This window comes from Muntiacus reevesi, chromosome 1 (assembly GCF_963930625.1).
Source record: "Muntiacus reevesi chromosome 1, mMunRee1.1, whole genome shotgun sequence".
NCBI lineage: Eukaryota > Metazoa > Chordata > Mammalia > Artiodactyla > Cervidae > Muntiacus > Muntiacus reevesi.
Window position 1 is genome coordinate 116850207 of NC_089249.1, and position 19872 is coordinate 116870078.

General features: G+C 40.6%; 1 pseudogene; it reads right to left on the bottom strand.

The window, feature by feature from the left end:
- Positions 1-1849: 1849 nt before the first annotated feature.
- On the bottom strand, positions 1850-14531 carry LOC136147324 (POU domain, class 5, transcription factor 1-like; annotated as a pseudogene).
- Positions 14532-19872: the final 5341 nt, after the last annotated feature.

Here is a 19872-nt window from a genome sequence, read left to right on the forward strand (position 1 = left end):
TCGAAACCTGCTTATTGAGACTCTATAATGGATGAGGCACTGCACTGGGAACTAGGGTTCAGCACTAGAGGAGAATTTTCCTTTCTCGTGATGTTTAACCTGACAAGAAAAGGCAGGGTTCACACTTAACATTTGTGATCCAGCTTTCTCCCAGAAAAATCTAACCACTCCCAGCCACACAGCCATTTAATAGTCATCAATAAGCAGTTTACTTTCATTACATAATAAAGGCCCCATGTGATCTAAATCATAAAAGAAAACAGAAGAACCACAAGCTGGTTCTCATGTGGTATACTTTGATTTCTTTTCCTACGTCAGTTTCCCTACAATTTCTAGCCCTAATTCTAGAAACTAGTTACATGATCTTAAACAAGTCACTTAGCTTTTCTAAACCTTGATTTTTTCTCACATGTACGATTCCTTTAGTTAATGTTTAGGGTTTTTTTTAAAACCTCAAAAATATACTTTCAGACAAGCTTAAATCTTTTCAGATTCACTGTCTTCAAAGAGCCTCAGGACATTTGCATTATGGTTGATCAGGCAGGACAGGATCACACAGGGTCGGAGGCTGTCCAGTCTCAGCGTCAGGAGTTTTCTACTCACCTGGAGAGCCCCTGGAGTCTGATCCTGAACAAAGACACATTATCCGGACCTGGCATTATTTACCCAGCTCAGAACACAGCGGCAGTCTTGGCAAGAGAGGAGGTTGGAGACTGCTTTTGTGGCACTTGCTGCTGCTTTATGGGTTTGCATTTGTAGTGCTAGGTCTTTCTTTTCATCTCTTTTCTTTCCTTTTCCTTTTCTAATTGACACAGTGCCTGTACATTTAAATACTTGCAACCGGGTGTGGACATCTTGTATAATAGCTGTATTGGTTATAATGGCCTGTAACAGAAGTGAGTGATTGAGACCCAGAAGAATGTACTAAAAATGAAACCCCATATTTGATGTTTTGTCTATAACGAAAAAATAGCCTAATTATTTAATTAAGAACAATGATCAATTATTATATAACTGAAAAAATGTTGGATAAAATTTAATATATATACGTGTGTATATATATATATATGGCACTTAAAGCTTTTGAATTCTTTTTCCACTAAACCTGGATTTTCAATCTCTGTTTTAGTTATTTTGGTTCTTTGTTCACATGAACTTTCTTTCACAAACAGCCAGTATTCTGAGGTCTTTTGCTGACCAGATCAAATACTTTAAGACGAGTGACATCAAAAGGCCTTGTTTAGATAAATGGGCTTCTGAAGTAGCAAGATTACGGGCATATGTTGATATCATGACAAAATATTTTCGAATATAAATTTTTTTTTCTTCAGGTTTTGTATTTGTTTTAGTGAGGGTTGGAATTTGGAAATGAAGTGCCCCAAAATCCTCATGCCACTGGCTGACAGGTCCTCCACCTCAGCATTCCTCCTCTGGATCTTTCAGATTCCTTACTTCTGATAAGGATATGGTAGGATGGGACATCCCTGGTGGTCCAGTGGTTAAGGATATGCTTTCCAATGCAAGGGACATGGATTCAATTCCTCGTCTGGGAACTAGGATCACACATGCCCTGGAGAAAGTCTGAGTGCCATAGCTAAGACCCAACACAGCCAAATAAATAAATTAGTTAATTAAAAAAAAAAAAGTGGTAGGACACATTCATTTACACTGAAGGAAGCTTGGTTTTGTTTTTAGGTCCCAGGCCTTTATATAAGAACAAAGTGATGAGTGATGTGGGGATTAAAGTCAAGAGCATCATCCTACTTCATCTTCCCTCCAACTAGTTTCTCCAAACTCCCTGCCTCCACACCCTTTGTGTTCCCAAGTCCTTTCTTAGTGAATGAAGAACTTAATCCCAAAGCCCTGGTACAAACCTCAGGGTTCTCTCCCTAGCTCTCCCTTGCTCTCCCCCCACACCCCATTCCTGGGGAGAGCAGGCACCTCGGTCTGAATGCACAGGAGAGCCCAGAGCGGTGACAGACACCGAGCGAAAGGCCTCAGCCTCGGGGACTGGGACGTGGGGGTACAGTGTATTGACGTGAGGGCCCCCATAGCCTGGGGTACCAAAATGGGGCGCTGGTGTCAAAGGAATGGACACGGGTCCCCCTGAGAAGGGAGACCCAGCAGCCTCAAAATCCTCTCTTTGGAAATAGTCTCTGCTTGATTGTTTGCCCTTCTGGCAATGGTTGCAGAACCACAGCGGGACCACGTCCTTCAGCCCAAGCTGCTGGGCGAAGTGGCCGATGTGCTGCAGAGAGGGCTTCGGGCACTGCAGGCTCATGCTCTCCAGGCTGCCTCTCACTCGGTTCTGCACACTCGTCTGCTTTCTCTTCTGGGCCTGCACCAGGGTCTCTCCCTTGCATATCTCCTGCAGATTTTGCTGTTGTCAATTTCCTCCACCCACTTCTGCAACAGAGGCCGCAGCTTAAGGCCGCAGCTTAGACGTGTTCTTTGAAACTGAGTTGCAAAGCCTCAGACTGACAGGTAGTCCTTTGGCTGAGCACCTTTTCAAAGAGAACCCCCAGGGTGAGCCCCACACTGGTCTGGGTACATCCCAGGGTGATCTGCTTCTGCTTTAGGAGTTTGGCAAATTGTTCCGGGTCTTTCTGAAGAGTTTGATGTCCTGGGACTCCTCAGGGTCCACTGCAGTTTCTCCTTGCCCAGCTTCGTGGCGCCTGAGTGGGGCGGCGCCATGGTCCGGGGAGGCCCCCTCAGAGTTGCTCTCCACCCTGGCTCCTGCCTCGCCCTCGGGCTGAGGTGCCCTTCAGGACGCCCCGGGGCACCGGTAGGCCATCCCTCTGCACAAGTCATAGGGTGGGGGGCACGGGGGAAGCCCCCACACGTCATGCTGGGCACAAGCCCTGGTCGGATTCCTGACCCACCCGGAGGCCCTGGAAAGCTCCTCCAGGTGCGAGGATCAACCCAGCCCGCCCGGCTGTGGCCCTCCCTGCCGATGGCCTCCGCCGCCCAGCCGGGCGAGAAGGCCTGAAGAAAGTTTAAAGATCCATTAGTGGACTAAGAAAAAATCTTTTTTATGGAAACAACTATGAAGGTACTTTTTATGTCTTCTTTGTGATTAGGGGTGAGAGAAAGGAAGAAATGTATGTTTTTGTATATATATATATATTTAAGTTTGTACTTAAAAACTACCCTGAGTTCTTGATTATCTCAAGGTGAAGACAGTGTTAAATTACTTGTGGTGACGGCCTGTCCGCTTGAATATATAGCAGAAGGACAAGGTAAAGGGTAAAATGGACTCAATGCAGAGTGAGCTGTGGGGTTTGAGGCTGCGCTGAAGGAGCAGGCAAGGGAGATGGGGATGGTGTCCCACCTTAATGAAATCCCACCTGTAGAATGTAGATGGCTTTCTTTTGACTCCAAGCTGGAGTCTCTCTTCTCTGTGGTGATTGGCGTGTAGGGACTGGTACTTCTATGAACACACATGAAGGAAACAGGCAACTTAAAAGATGAGTATTTATGTTCTCAGAATAAACATTAGGAAGTATCAAGTTCACCCCCCTGGAAACTACAAGGGTCTGTTGTTATATGATAGGACCTGGGTTTACTCAGAACTCACAGGACATGTAAGGTTTTAAAGCAGATGTAGTTGGTAAGAAAATGGTAGCAATATAGACCAAAGGGACTAGAAGGGAAGATGGAATCAGATAAGGTCCTTAACGCATTAGAGATTTCTGAGTCTACAGTTGCACTGTCTAATTTGGTAGCCGCAGTGACTATTGAGCATTTGAAATGTGGCTGATCTGATTTGAGATGTGCTATAAGTGTAAGATATAAAATGTCTTCAAGAAAATAGGTTCTGAAGACTTAGTTATGAAAAAGAATGTAAAATGTCTTGTTAATAAAGGTTTCATACTGCTTATATGTGAAAACAATAATATTGTGGAAATGTGGGTTTCAATAACATGCTGAGTTAATTTCACCTGTTTCTTTTATGTTTTTTCTAAAACTAACCCTAACCCTAACCCTAACCCTATCCCTAACCCTAACCCTAATTTTGACTATCAGAAAATTTTAAATTACTTATGCAAGAAAATTTTATATTACTCACATTTACAATGTACATTATCTTTCTATAGGGTAGGACTGCTCGCAGGAGCAATCCCTCTATATTTGAATGTGGGTAGATATAAGAAGGATGCTCATGTTAAGAATTTTAAAACCTGTGTTTCTAAAATAAATTCTGTAAAATGGTGTAGCAACATAGCTTATTATGATGTGGAATTGTCTATGCCATAGGTTAAGTAGCTTATCCCACACCTTAATAACACTATTCAATAAAATCCCATGTATGTATTGGCTTAGAATAGAAGTGTCCTATACCTACCAAAATGAAAAAAAGAGAAGGAAAGGATATAAAGAAACTGTGTTAACACTGGGGAATAGAAGCCATTCATTCAATACAACTCCCACAATTAGAGAAATTTCAGAAACAATTAAAGGATTTGGAAGTCCCTGAGGATTCACTCTAAGAAAGTCTGTCATCCTAAAGAAACCTCCTGGAGAGTCAAAGAAACATATGCTTTAATGCAATTTTTGCTTTTTGAGGACTGTGTTCTAGGTAATTTCCAACATACTGAGCATTTCCCCTCATTTTTCTCCAGAAGAGTCCTGCATGAATTGGGTCTTTAAAGAGAAAATTTTTTATTTCCATATGAAGTCACTCAATGTCCCCTCCACGTTAACCCATCCTTCAAGGAAAGACACCTTCTCAGAAGACTGTTCTACCACATCGCTCATCACTCCCGAGACGTTTTTCAGTCCCAGTGTAATTATCTCCATGATGGAGGAGGCTCCAGATGCATTTATTTGCCCCTCTCTGCGACTGGAAAATGTATTCCATATTCAGTTAAAGTCAGTAATTAAAACGACCTAATCTGCATTCACTTTGTAACCACCGGCTGAAACTCCCCCTCTGTCAACCCCAGAGGTGGGAGGGCTGCTGCATTTAAACCCACACTGAAGATCTCTGATTGGTTGGTGCACAGTTAGAACAGGTGAAATAATCTAATCTGGAATATTGCTCTCCTCACCTTTTTTTAATAAAGATTTGCCTCACCACAGACCTTAATATAACAGCAGTAAAGGCAAGAGAGGAAATTGGAAACACGGCCAGGAGTGTGCCTTATGGTTCATAACAGCCCCAAATTGTGACTGTTTATTAAAACTAACACCCTTTTGTGAGTGAGGGTGTGGATCAAAATATCCAGTGGTTTCTCTTCTTCAATATTCCCTTTTTTTATAGCACTGAGTTTAAGTTTCAATTTTAGAGTTTCATTAAGTTTTTAAAATTGCTTCTGACTGAAACATTGACTTAAAAAGGCAACTTGTCTGTAATTTGTCCCTGTTCCTTATTTCCGTTATTTATTTCAATCTGTAGGAGATGTCTGTGGATGGATGACCTCTTGGGCCAGTGGGGCAAGAAAGAGTTAAGGCAGGTGAAGGACCAGAGGAGACAGAAGTCCAGAGAACTGCCTCGCAAAATACAATTAAGGGCCTTTCCCAGGCCCATGGCGTTCTGGTGCTGCCAGAGGTAAGGAGGCTGAGCACAATGTTCTCCTTGTGCACACACCTCCCTTTTGTTTCAGCAGCATTTTGCCTCCCACACATGCAAAAGTTTGAATTTCCTGTTGGCTCTGAGGTGAGATTTATAACATTTATTAAGGTTACTATTCATTGTGAATTTACTGGGCAATAAGCCTAAGAGCTTTTAGGGGTTTAATTGCCTATGTTTACGGGGGTTGCAAAGCTCCCCGCAGAGTCACTGTCAGCCAGGTTGGCCAAGTGTGGACTTCTTGGAGTGCCCGGGGCACATGTCCTAGTCCAAGGGGAAGGTCAGGGAGAGCTGAAGGGCTCAGAGGAGACAAAGCCCTCAGGGCATGAGGTTGGTTTTTTTCTGCTCTGGCTGTTTTTGTCCACTTCCCTCTGGCTCATCTACCTCATTCTGGCCAAGTCTGAAGACATATTTGAATGTTCCATTCTCTCCAGGAAGAAAGAGAAATAATTTGAAATAATTGCATGAGGGAAGGAGAGAGGGAAAGAAGGGCTGGCAGTGGAAGTAAACACATGTTGCAAACGTAATATGGGCTGCATAAACTGTTTCATGTGTATTGTCACATTTAGTCTTCACAGCAGTCCTGTAAGGCAGGTATTATTACTCCCACTTTACAAATGAGGAAAATGAGGCTTGGAGAATGAAATCACTAGTAGAAATGAAGACAGCTAGTGAATAGAAGAACCAGGATTTCAACTCTATTTTTCTGTGGCTTCCCAGTCCTGGTTGGGAGCTCCACATTTTATTCACTCCTGTTTAGCCCTTAGTTGCCGCTCATTTAACCTACTCAATTGGTTCAGGTGTGTCGTCAGGACATTTGAAAGTACAAGGTTAAACTTACTTTTAAGATGGTGGGTTTGTTTTATTTCAAAAAGGTAGCTTTTTTGCAACAGCCTTAACCCTTGACCTCACCAAACCCTTGTAGAATGGAATGAATGCACAAGAGTGGAGTAAAGTCAACTGAGCAACACTGTGGGCCAGGCAGGACAAAGGGACTGTAGAGGGTCTGTCAGTCTCTGAGAGGGAGAGCTACTGAGGCAGTTCGCTAATTTGACAAAAGAGTGGGGAAAAGAAGTCCTCTGGCTCATTTCATCCATGCATTTATTCAACAACTATTTGGAATGCACTCACTGCGTGCTAAGCACTGCATTAGGCATGGGGGATGCTAGATACTTCAGCACTCTGCCTGCTCCCCTCCTGCCATGCAGAGGCAGACAGGATGCTGCTCACGCCCTGTCTCTTAAAGGCTCTTTCAAATCTACCCAAGTTCTGTCACAGTGACAAATTTCTCAGGTTTCTTAAAGAGATGGTTTAACAAAGTAAAAAACAGAAGTGAAAGAGTTGATGAGCAGACAGTGTACTCTTTATGTGAAAAAAATAAACAAACACATATACATATGCGTGCATTTGTATATATACGTAGCGCTGGGCTTCCCAGGTTGCGCTGGTGGTTAAAGAATCTGCCTGCCAATGCACGAGACATCAGATATGTGGGTTTGATCCTTGAGTCAGGGAGATCCCCTGGAGTAGGAAATGGCAACCCACTCCAGATTCTTGCCTGGAGAATTCCATGAACAGAGGAGACTGACAGGCTACAATCCATGGGGTTGCAAAGAGTCAGACACGACTGAGTGAGCACACACACATACATAGTGCAGCCTTCATATCTTCACATGAAATAAATAAATCAGTAGTATATATACATGTGTACATACACATACATAGAGATGCATGTGTTCACACTTGTATGTGTAAAATTAGCCTGATGTACAGTCCAAAACGCCATTACAAATTTGATTGGTCTTGTAACAGGCAGAAAACCTACTGGCACAGAGGACTAAGCGGTGGAGCCATCATTGTTGGAAATGTATTGTTCAGGACATTTGTTAACTTATTGATGCAGCAGTAGAAGTTGAATCGGATTCAGTTATTCAGTTGAAGAATAAATTGGAATATTTCGGTGCATTTCTTTAAAAAAAAAAAAGCCACTTTAAGCTTATGTATTAAAATGACAAAGTCTTAAATAGGGGTCTCTTTTTCTAAACAAAAGATATGCAAATTGCAATTCAAGATTTATATTATGATAAAAACTGAAATACAAAAGAGTCATTATCCTGCAAAATGTAAAAGTACATTGCTTCATGAGTCTATAATGATATAATGGGATATTGATGTAATAAAAGGTGTCAGAAAGGAGACAATGACCTTAAAATTTTAAGTCAGAAACATTAGAATTGAACAGTAAGTATCTACCCACCTAACTATCCATCTATCTATTGCATATTTTAGAAATTTGAGGTGAGGAACAGTATATTTTTATCTGCTGATGGTGTAGCCATAGTAAGGGGTGTGGAGTTAGAGAATGGGAATTGTTTTTCACATAACCATTTCAACTCTGAAACTGGATAAAGATTTTACTTTGAATTTTAGACTAATAGGACTATCTTTCCTAAAAATCAGTGGTGTGTTATGAGGCTTGGAAATCATTCCTGGCCTAGCCACAGGACAGCAAATGTCAGAGATGCCAATTCTCCCTGCCTAAGTATGAAAGACTTGCCCACAGTGAGTTTGCAAGGACTCTTAGTTTTTAAGATGATGGGAGCAATTTACAGTTAATCATTGTATGTCACTGCAAAAGAATGGATCAACTTAAAGACACTGCAATAGAACACAAAAGATTTACTCTATCAAATCACAGGGAAATTGTAGGAAACTATTTACATTTGAAGTTATTCTACTGGCTTATTTTAAAAAGGGGAAGCGTGTGTGTGTGTGTGTGTGTGTGTGTGTGTGTGTGTTTCAGGGGAGACACACTTTAAGTAATCAAGTGATATACCACATGTGAAGCAGACGCACAGGCTTGTTCCCACTACCAAACAGAGCAGAAGGCCTGGTTTAGTTTTATTTGGCAGGAATTTATATACTTGCTTCACTATTTGATCTTAACTTAAACAAAGGATGTTGGTCTCAGCCACCACTGATTTCAGGGTAACAGCTCTGCCTTCTTTCTGAAAGGCAGCAGGATTGTGACACTTCGAAAATCAGATGGTTGCACAGTATGGAAGTTTCTTAAATGTTTATTTATTGTAGTGAGCCAAACCCTCCTTTTCTTGTTTCTGAGTGTGTGATCAATTGCACTGAAAGCTGTAGGCAGAAGGATCTTACTTTCATACAATTGTCAGAACCTTGGCGAGGCCATGCAGAACAAACCCAAACAAACCAGGGACTCTAAATGAGGCCTAAGAACCTACTCTGAGCCCAAACTCCTGATAATTTTCCAGTTCAGAAAGTTGCTGAGGGTCCTCTGTCAGGGTGAGCTCATGGTTTATGATTTCGGAGCCTGTGCAACGCTCCCTTCTATTTCATCTTGACTTAATGTCATTAGTCTTCCTTCACAGAAACCTGAGCGCTCATTTTCTAATCTATCTAGATGATACGCTGACAGCATTTTCCCTGATCGAGACTTTACCATTTATGTCTCTGCCTCTGTTAATCATTTGCAGAAATGAGATTTATAGTAAAAAGGATTAAATCAATTCTGACTACCTCCCAATTCTTAGGTTTTCGGGGATTTTTGATGAACACAGAAACCATGGCCCCTCAGAGATGCTTTCCTAAGAAGATCTTTCTTAGCTTTGTGAGGTGGCCTTTCAGCATCTCCGAGTCTCTGTGGATCATAGCAGGTCCACTTCATGTTTTGTTTGGCAACCACGCCCCAGAGGCTACCCTCGGAGCCAACTCAAGCTGTTTTTGATTAGAATCGATGAGTGAGTCATCCATTCTCTTCTCCTTCATTCTCCATCTTTCCTTCATTCTCTTCTTCCCAGTCCGAAGATGAGTATCAACCGATTAGGAAAGGTATCAACCGATTTCAATTAAGTGTTTGTCTTTTGAGTTTCTCATCATGGGGTAAATTGTGACATTTTTAGCACAGGGATTGAAGAGAAAAATTGCACTAATCGCAACTAAATCACAGTTTATTTTGTTTCTTTCTAGTTTCTCTAATCTTTCACTGACTTGAAATTGCTACTATGTGTCAGGCCTTGTGCAAGGAAGGCCAGGGACTTTCACGAACATGCAGTCTTCCTTCGGTATTCACAGGGGACAGGTTCCAGGACTCCCATGGATACCAAATCTGCAGTAGTTAGTTGAAGTTCCTTATATTAATATAAAATGACGTAGCATTTCCATAAAGTCCACACACACCCTCTTGTTTACTTTAAATCATCTCTACCTATCTAATACAGTGTAAATGCTATGTAAGTAGTTGCCAGCACAGCAAATTCAGGTTTTGTTATTGAGAACTTTCTGGAATGTTTCTCCCATATATTTTCAGCTGTTTGAATCCACAGATGAGGAATCCATACTGGAGTGGGTAGTCATTCCCTTTTCCAGGGCATCTTCCCAACCCAGGGATCAAACCCAGGTCTCCCACATTGCAGGTGGATTCTTTACCTCCTGAGCCACCAGGGAAGCCCTATTAAGGGTCAAGTCAACTGTAATCATTTTCTTTCTTTCTCCTCCTCTCTTTGTTCCTTCCTTCCTTCAGTGGTCTTTTTTTTTTTTTTTTTTTTTAATTTTTTTTTTTATTTTTTCCAAATTTACTCATCATTTTGCTTAGTTGCCTTGGATTTCTTCCTCTGATCCTCATGGTGAGTGCAGGGATAGCATTTCCTGAGTTTTTTCTTCATTCTGTAAATCCTGTTTATCCCACGAGCTATGCTATCTAGCAAGAAGGACAGTGATCATATTGACATATCCTTGGCCATGTGTCTAGACCAGAGTCAATGCCTTTAAATTCACTGAACTACTTACTCACCAAAAGTCACTCTAAATCATCTGCTCTATGTCATTCCATTTGCTGTCTACTGCAGTCTAGAAAATATCTGGGCCACAGTTCTCTCTGTTTGATTTCCTCTGTCTGGCCCTGTGTTCATCCCCTTGGTCTAGGTAGACATTTTGGCTTCTCTGGCTTTTAACCTTATTACTAGATAGATTCTAGGTCCTTTAACACAAAATGCAGATCTTTCAGACCCTCCCCTTTTGGGGCCACTCTTGGAAACAATTTGATACTGTTGCAGGAAGGGGGACCCCTTCCAGGACCAGAAACTGGGCTCTTGTCTAACACTCGGAAATGAATTGTCCGAGGAGACACATGCTGACAAAGCAAGAGATTTTATTGGGAAAGGGCACCCAGGTGGAGGGCAGGAGGGTAAGGGAACCCAGGAGAACTGCTCTGCCGCGTGGCTCGCAGTCTTGGGTTTTATAGTAATGGGATTCGTTTCCGGGTGGTCTTTGGCCAATCATTTTAATTCAGTCTTTCCTGGTGGCGCACGCATCGCTCAGCCAGGATGGATGCTAGCAAGAGGGATTCTGGGAAGTGGACGGACACGCGGTGTCTCCTCTCCATCTTTCCTGAACTCTTCCGGCTGGTGGTGGCTTATTAGTTCCGTACTCCTTATCAGGATCTCCTGCCATAAAACAACTCATGCAAGTGGTTACTATGGTGCCTGGCCAGGGTGGGGGGTTTCAATCAGTGTGCTTCCCCTAACAATACTAGAGATATAGTTAACCTAAACACCCAGAATGTTTTTACAGTACCATCTTACTTGGTTAGTATAGGGCTTGCTGCTGTCCCTGGGTTTAACGTGGGAAAGATGAGTAATGTGTCACACATTTTGGCCTCAATTTGGAGTGTATTTTTTCACCATGGTGAACTGGCTCATGTCCGTATATTTTAAAGTCATTGTGTCATTTCATTTTCCCACTGAGGGTTAAATATTTGTATGTGTAGGATTTGTATCTCATACACACAAAGATTTGATTGTCCAAGATCCTAGCAGTGGTTGCATACATTGTGTCTTCATAGGGATTAGACTCGGAGGTGGTAGAAGCACCCTACAATTTTTGGACTGAGATAGTATAGGGACCTGCACACTGTAACCACAGACTAGGAAGGAACCAGAAGGTTCACCCATACTATAAAGGTAAACTTCTGGCACTTCCTCAAGATATGACAGGTTAAAAAGGAACATCAGAAGTAGGAGCCGGGGTACCTCACTTTTTTGTTAGTTTGACATAAAGGATTTAGCAAGTAGGAATAGAATAAGAAGCATTACTAACTCTGGTTTCAAGGATTCAGTCAGTCACATTGTGTGGGGTGCTCACCGCCGTCAGTATTCACAAACAACACCTCCCATATACACAGCATTCTGCTGAAGATGCAAATTCTTATAAAATACAGTTCTTCCTTTCCAAGAGCTTATGATGAGTCTAAAAGAGATCACTACAGGCTTAAACGATAGAAGCCACTATATATAAGACTTGTTTGGACTATATCACGCCAAGGGTGCACCAAAGACAGTATAGTAACTGGAACTGAGATGAAGGAGAACTTGCTTAAAGATGTGGCCTACTTCACTGGTGTGTGACCTGCGCTGTCTCATGGGACTAATGATACTGGGCTGTCACGATCTTAAAATTCTTAGTAATTTAATCTTTGAATGTGTTCCGTAGGTGACACCTTAAGGTAGAATGGAGCAGGCACATGAACAGGGAATATATGCAATATGCATGGCTGTCTGTCTTTGCTGCCCCATTCAGACTTGGAATTCACAATGCCCCAGCTGAGTGTACAATTCTGGTGGACCTACAATATGGGGGAGTTACTGTGGAAGACTCAAAGCAAGTACAAGGTCAAAATGTCATATCCATGACTATAAGCAAAGGAGAGGGGACGCTGATATGTCCCAGAGGCCAGGTTTTTCATTCCACCAGAATTTGCTTCAAACATAGATCACAGAAAGAAGGCATGGTGTTCTAACAAATGCAAACAATCAAAGAATCATATCATATCCTTCTTTTACTGATGTTACGTCCATGTGTTAGCCAATCACTTAAGCTGAAAATGATGACACAGAAGTAAAGGAAGTGGTAGGGCAATCCAGAGTCCTTGTTTTCCCCTCTTCCTTCCCTTTTCATCAGTAAATTGAAAGCATGTTGGTGAATGTGTATGTATAAATAAAAGTGATAAAAACAGTTGAGTTAGTTTTGTGTACCATTTCCACTCTTTGGTAGCAAAATACATATGCATGTACAAACTATGAAATAAAACTTATGCAATTTCAGTAATTCTGCACATAATATAAATACTTTTGTATTTACATTTAAAACTGGCATTGCCCATATAAAGATTACCAGTAAATAAAATTCATGCTAATAATTAAAAATCTTAATTTTTGTTTACTTAGAATTGCATTAATAGAAAATTAAAAATATGACAATTCAAAGGAGATACCACAGAAGAAATAAAATTTTATTCTTCTTCCTGTTTTTTGAACAAAGGCCTCCATATTTTCATTTTTCACTTGGTACCACAGACTATACATCCCCTGCCTGAGGGTCTTGATGGAAAGATGAAACTTGGAAAAGCAAACAGCTTCTATTGGAAGTGCTACTTTTATGCCCTAAAATTGATCTATTTGATTTGGTCCGTGAATACCATAATGAAAGTGTGAACACTCAAAAATATTTGATCTATTGATTCAAAGCTTAGAAAATTAAACCTACCCCAAATACTTTTCCATTTTAAATTTTCTCTTCTGGTTACTGTATGCTCTTTAAATTTTTTTGTACATTCAACCCCTAAACCTTCATCTGTAACAGACTTGGAGTAAGGTATAGGGCAAGTCAACTTAGGTTCTTCTCAAAATGTTGTATCATCACCCATGACCTTAGTTGTCTCCAGAATCACATTTAAACTCCTGACTTTTCTTTGTAAGTTCTTTATAAATATTTATTTTAATTTTCATTCATTTCTATTCACTGACTGTCCATGCCCCTGGGTTACTGTGGGTTCTTGGTTCCAACTCAGCAACCATCTCAATAGCTCCTTTATGGAACTCATCTCTTCTACCTCTAAGTCACATATACCACTCTTTCTACCTGGAACAATCTCAGTGAGCCATCTGATTACTTCTATTTCTCCCATCTCTCAATGCAAAAAAAGAAAAATGGAGATTTCTCAGTCTCACTCCACCTCAGCTCCACTACAGATCCACCAAAAGAGAGGAGGAAATACTTTATAACTATAAACCACTATACACACACAAAGCATGGCTATTAAAGTTGTTTTAATTATGTTGAGAACAGTTAATACTTATTTAAGGCTTACTATAGCCAGGCAGTGTTCTAAACCTTATGTGTATTAATGCATTTATATTCTCACAACAACACAGAAAGGTTAAGTAACTTGTTAAACAGCTAATAAGTGGTGGAGGTGGGATTCCAGCCCAGCAATCCCCCATTTACCTTCCTAAGGGAAGGTGTGGAAGGTCTCACGACACCGTCCCTAGGTGTGCCATCACACTGATCAGTTAGCATGTACTTAAGAAGACTCTGCTTCCATGTCCCCAAGAGAAAGGGAGGGCAGAACACCCCGATTTTTATATTGATGATTGCCTGCCAGAAAAATCCGCTCACTGTTTGCCTCTACGTTTCTGTCTGGTTCAGCTTTGTTTTTAAATTTTGAAGCGCAGACCTTCTCTGGGAAGTTAGATTTTTCTTTGATATTTCCACCCGAGACTGGAGCTTGGAAAGCGTGCTCTCTGCACAGATGCTTACTCGAGCTGTGTGACCACCAGCCTAGGAGACTCCACTGCAGTCTGCTTGGAACTTCCTACAGGACCACCCAGAAGCTGCAGCTGGTGCTGAGTACTGCGGTGGCCGCCTGTTTACATGAGAATGTGAGTTGAAGGAAGTGGACAGTACCTGCTTTCTGCTGTCGGCCAAGGACTCGATTCCCATGGAAAGATTTGATGTGTAATCTAGAAATATTCAAACGTTTTAGGCCCCAACTATTTTCCAGATATGGGAAAAAACTGGGGCAAAAGGGAATTTCTCCCAGGATGCTGGCAGCCTCTCTCTGGTCCGGGAAAACCAGCTGTAGGTCTGGGACCATGGGTCGGACAGACTCCAAATGTGCTGATCCTCAGATAGACCACGTTGAAAGAGCCATTTTCTCATACAAAGACTTTCCATTGAATCATATCCTACGCACTATCTCTGGCTTCTCAGAGAGGAACAACACTGAACTTGTAAAGAAAACAAAAAGTGTCCTTAAAACCCTGGCCCATATCTTTTGCGGATAGCCAAGTTCATGCCTAGCCGCCCCAGGAGGGCATTTGGCACAGTCGCAGAAGAAAGCTTTTCTGGCCTGATGAATAACACTGTCCGGAAGAGCTGTCTTGCAGGGTGAGGGGTGCCTGTGGAAGCAAGGCAGAGTTTTATAGAGCTGTTAGCGACGCCTTTATAGCACATTTTAGGTAGCAGATTTTTCGCTGAACAGGCTATCTTACTTCTGTGTTTTTGTAAATCAAACTCTTCTTTACAATTTTGTTTTGGACTACTTCAGAGGGCTCACAAATTAAAGAATTTCTAACATCTATTTCCACAGTAAATTCAGATTTTCAGAGATCAAGTTGCCTTAAATTAAGGGGGACCTGTATCAACAACTTGGTCCCTTCAGTTTTGCCATTTCACTTCAAACCGTCAGGACTCCATGAGGCTAACATGCCCTGGGAAGGAGAAAGAAGCAGACAAGCCACCTGGAGACAAATGTTGCAAGTCGATGAGGCCTCTCCTCTGTTGAAGGTATAAAGCATATTCTTTGGGATTGAGCCTTGAGAAGAAGAGCACACTCAGATTTATTGAACTGATACTATGCACCAGGCATTTAATTGCACAACAGCCCCATGAGGGTAGAAGATAATGAGATAAAACTTAATAAGCACCTACTAGCCAATGGGCATGAAGCTAGTAACTTCATTCTTAAATGTATTGTTTCATTTAGTCTTTATAATTAGGGTTGCCATAGTTAGCAAATTAAAATCTAGTTAACATCTAGTTACATTTGAATTTCAGATAAGTAACACATTCTTTTCAGTATAAATATGTCTCATACAGTATTTGGGATATACTTATACTTAAAAATGTTGTTTTCTACTTGAAATTCATATTTAAGAGGTGGGTTCTGTATTTTATCTAGAGGAGGAAATGGCAACCTACACCATTATTCTTGCCTGGGAAATAACACAGACAGAGGAGCCTGGCAGGCTACAGTCCATGGGATTGCAAAGAGTAGGACATAACTTAGTGACTAAATCACTACCATCACTTGTATTTGACCTGGCAATGCTATTTGGAAGAATCCTAAGAAGAAACGATTATTATTCCCATTTTACAATTGAGGAAACTGAGACTCAGAGACATTTTTTAAAAATTGCCCACAATGGCAAGTAAAAGTAGAGGAGTTGGGATAACTGTTTCTGTTTGATTTTAAACCCTATTCTGTCAGCAACTATACCATACAGTCTCCTCATCTAGGCTAATAAATAGAGTCAGTTTTATTCAGTCAAATAAACTGCCTCATGAGAAAAAGCTAACTTCAATATTAAATACTAGATATTTATTAATGATCTACTGAATCCAAAGCCTTGTGCTAGGGCTGGAGACAAGAAAAGATGAAAATGAGGATACTTTAAGAACCAGGACCTGCTCTCATAGGAAAATATAATATAGTGGAGAAGATGAATGAGAGATGAGGAGAGGGAGTTGAGGGAGAGGGGAAAATGCTAAATATATTTCTAGTCAATTTCAGGTGTTTTAAGCAGAAACATCAGTGTTGCAGTTGACTCCGCTTTAAAAATCCCGAGGTCCACTTTTGAGAGCCTTGGTGGTATGGAGGTGGGGTCCTGACGAAAATGGATGACCATCCTCGGTGACCCCAAGGAGCAAGATTCCTATAGAGATTAGCAGCTGCCACTTTGTGGAGTCACCAATGCCTCAGGTCCATGGCTCCAGGTCACACAGAGACTTTCAGAGTTGGTAGTGGCCTATCTGTCACATTGCCCACCTCACTGATACCAGGGTCACCCTGGCAAAGCTGCCCAGTGAAGGCTACCCCTTCCTCCCTCGGCACTTTATGTGAAACCTGCCCATTCTGCCAACTTGTGTGAAGATGGCCAAAAGAGATTTGTTTTAGAAAGGCAGAATCCAAGAAAGCAAGTCTTAGAAGCACAAAGAAATTAGAATCATCATAGGATAAAATTTGAGTTCTTCCTCAAGTACCACGTCAGATGTTTTTTAAGTTTTATTCCTAAATATCACAAGAAAACAATAAGGTAAGAATTGCTCTCTCTTCCTTACAGATGAGAAAACTGAGACTCAAAGAAGGTAAGGGACACGCTGAAGGTCACACAGTCAGGATGAAGAGCTATCTACTCTGAACTGTGTTTTTTGTAAAGCATTGTGTTCCCTCCTTAAAACAAAGGGAATGAGACCTTTTCCCCTGCAGGCAGGCAGGGAAATTCAAATAAACAGCAAGCAGAAAGAGATGATGTTCAGGGCCTTGGTGAAAAGAAATGGGGCTGAATCTAATACCATTCTCTCTTATCTCTAATTGAAACTGAGGGTAGACATGCCTGTTTTTGCAGCTAACATCAAAAATAGAAATCAACACAGAACAAATGAATATCTAATGTTATAGCTTACGGTATGATTCTTTTTCCTATGTCATTTTACAAAATAGAAAAGATTTGGGAAGAGAAACTTAGAAACAGACACAGAAAACGCTTATGTCTTGATAGTAAGAACCGTTTTAAAGTTGAAGTTCTGGTTTTGATAAGAAAAAGCTTTTAAGAGTGCTTTTTATACAGCATTGTATATCTGTATTTATAGTCAATTCCTTCCTTCACTTTGCCTCTCTTGCGCTACAATGGTAACTTTCCCTTCATATTTTCCCAATGGTTAACATTCTGCTTCTGAAAATTATCCATTAAAATTTTATCAATTTTGTGTTTTGGTGAGACAGTATGAGGAAATGCCATTGTGAAATTAGATTTTTCTTTGACATCAGGCGCCCAGTCAGCAATCCAATCCCATGTGTTTCTATTGAGACATTAGGGTTTGATATAATTTTGGGCAGAAAACATTTTAAAAATGAAACAATTGAATTTTCTAGATGGTCTTGGGGACCACTTAACTTAAGAGAATACACTTCCAAATCAAAAGCCTTTCAATCATTTTAAATATTATTTGGATGATATTTGCTCTTTGTGTAGTAGCAGTTTGAATTTGTATTGAATGTTTGACCGGCTCATGCACACATAGATGATGTATGAAATTATTATTTCATATTTTTCTAGTGTTTGCATTGCAAGTGACATCTGGCTGACAGGAACTTGGAGAAATGGGATACGAAGTGAATGCTGCAGTTACCACAAGCATCGTATTTATCAAAAGGTTTAAGGTTGGCCTGTCTTTGTTTAACATATGAAACTTGGAACATTGACTGGAAGCTCTGTGTTTTTGTGTTGCCTGCATGTTTTAACAGAGCTGTTTAGGAAAAGAGCAGTCAAAGAATAAACACTAATTGTATTATTTGTTCTGCTCGTGAAAGTAAATATTATACATTCTAATTTTAAGAAAACACACTTAAATTAAATTTGATATAATTTCCATACATTTTGCCTGTATTCAGAGAATTTACAGACTTCATGTTAGACAAACATGCATATTGAGCACTAGTCATCATTATTCAGAAAAGGCAAAGTGGAAGAAAAAAAAAGCTCAACTGCATTTTTAGTTCTATTTTCTAATTTGTGAACGTGCAAAACTGAAGGAAGATGTGAAAACATGTAGTACAGTGTTTGCAAGCTCTGACTCTGTTGAAATACACACATATAAACATACACATTTTCCTATTCTGCCTTTTCATGGTGGTCATGGTGCCAATTATGAATTTAGTCATGAGAAATAGTGTTCATTCAACAAAAATTTGTGAGCGTACTACTATGGACTATGTTCTAGCTGAGTATTGGAAAAATGCAGAGGAATCAGACAATTCCTGCCCTTAATGAACTCACAATCAGGTAACAGAAGAGGTAAATATGGAAACCATTAAGTTCAACAGAGGGGTTTAGATACCATAAGAAAAGAGTGGAAGCATTGACAAAGTTGGGCAAAATGGTTACAGTGGTCCGTCTACCAAAGGCAGATTGGGAAGCAGAAAATGCATTCTGTGGGCTGCTGTGAAAGCCTTTCAGGCATAAAAATAAGACATGCTCATTTTTTGAAACTTGAAAATTTCAGGAAAGTAGAAAGATGGCAAAAATCATCCTTGTTATTATTGTCTAAAGACAAATATTGCCAACTTGCTTCTAACCTTTCCCTCCATTCTTCTCTCTCTCCCTCTCTCTCTCTCTCTCTCTCTATATATATATATATATATATTTAATTTTGGGAGCATTGTGATAGTACTGCAAAAATATTGCATGTATTAAAAAAGAAATTAGATGCTGCATTCCCAAAACCCCAACATTACTGTTGAATGTGTTTCCATGTTTTCTTAAGCTCTTCCTATATACATAATTATTTATGACTGAACAATACTCCAACTGGTATTTAATGTCATAAACTAGCCATTACTCTGCTAGGATATTTGGTTTGTTTTCTAACTTCCTCAATGAGCAGTAAGTTGATGACTTCTAAGGAAAAATAATTCACCTGAAGAGAAAGAAATCTCCAATATGAGACAAGTGCTCGGGCCTGGTGCACTGGGAAGACCCAGAGGGCACGGGTAGAGAGGGAGGTGGGAGGGGGGATCGGGATGGGGAATACATTTAAACCATGGCTGATTCATGTCAATGTATGACAAAACCCACTACAATATTGTAAAGTAATTAGCTTCCAACTAGTAAAAATAAATGAAAAAAAAAAAAAAAGAAATCTCCAGTAGTGGGATCCCTGGTACTAGAGTAAAGCATGACAAAGGTAAGTAACATATTTTCAGTATCTGCTAGAGTGCTAGGTACTTTGCCTGTACTACTTTGCTTATTGCCACCAGAACCCTGATTCAAGCATGGTATAGTAGAAATAGACTGGATTCATCTGGAGCTACATTCAAATCTATTTCCCAACTTTGTCTAGCTGTATGGTTTCTAGAGAATCAGTTAATCGTTCAGATTTTCAGCTTCCTCATTTATGAACTGGGGCCGTACTAGCATTCATTTATCTAACAAGAGCTTATCAAGCTCACAGGGTATATAAGGTATCTTGCTAAGAATCGGGGACGTAGATAAGTGCCATGTGTCTCATGTCTTTGAGGGGCTGGCAGCCCAGTGGCAGTCCCAGACATGGAAATAGACCTGACAGGTCCCAGGGGAACACAGATGAGAAAAAAAAAAGCATTCTTTCTGGTGGGGCAACATTTGGTCTGGATTCCAGTAACGAGAAGTAAGTTT